This window comes from Bison bison, unplaced genomic scaffold, assembly GCF_000754665.1.
Source record: "Bison bison bison isolate TAMUID 2011002044 unplaced genomic scaffold, Bison_UMD1.0 scf7180017863532, whole genome shotgun sequence".
Lineage (NCBI taxonomy): Eukaryota > Metazoa > Chordata > Mammalia > Artiodactyla > Bovidae > Bison > Bison bison.
Window position 1 is genome coordinate 7,555 of NW_011494104.1, and position 655 is coordinate 8,209.

The window sequence follows — 655 nt, forward strand, 5'->3', positions numbered from 1 at the left end:
AAAGAGATTGGAGGAAATGTTCAGCAAAGACATTTGGAGGAGCCTAGTCTGGAGTTGGGATGATGCTGTGAGAACACCTGGTAAGATTGGCTTTGTCTCCTCAGGGCCCCCAAATTCAAAGAGCAGAGGGAAGATGACAACATCTACTCTGCATCAAGATGAGCCCCTTAGCTGGTCTGGAAATTAGTAGGGCTTATTGTAGAGGCTGTAAGATACTGAGACCCTGGTCTTGAAGAGCATGTACAGCTTGCTTGCCCCCAGGCCCAGTGCAAAGGCAGTAGACTGAACACTGCCTGGTGCTCTGACCAGCTTGCCAGGACTTCCCCCAGAGCACCTTCCAGCACCTAGGATCCCACTCCATCCCCTACTGCTCCCCTCAAAGGCAGAGGCCACCACTGCCAGTGGGTAGGTGAGCACCAGGGAAAGAGCAGAGAAAGATCTGTGGTCTGGCTCCAACCCTTTGGTTTCCCATCCTGCCTCTAACAAGGGGTACACACAGAGGAAAAAAAATGGAACCAGCTCAGCAGTGAGGCCCCAAGCCCTCAGGCCCTGGCTATGCCCCCAACCAAGGTGAAGACAGTCATCAGTCTGGGGGAAGATTCTGTTCAGTTCAGTTCAGTCGCTGAGTTGTGTCCGACTCTTTGCAACCCCATGA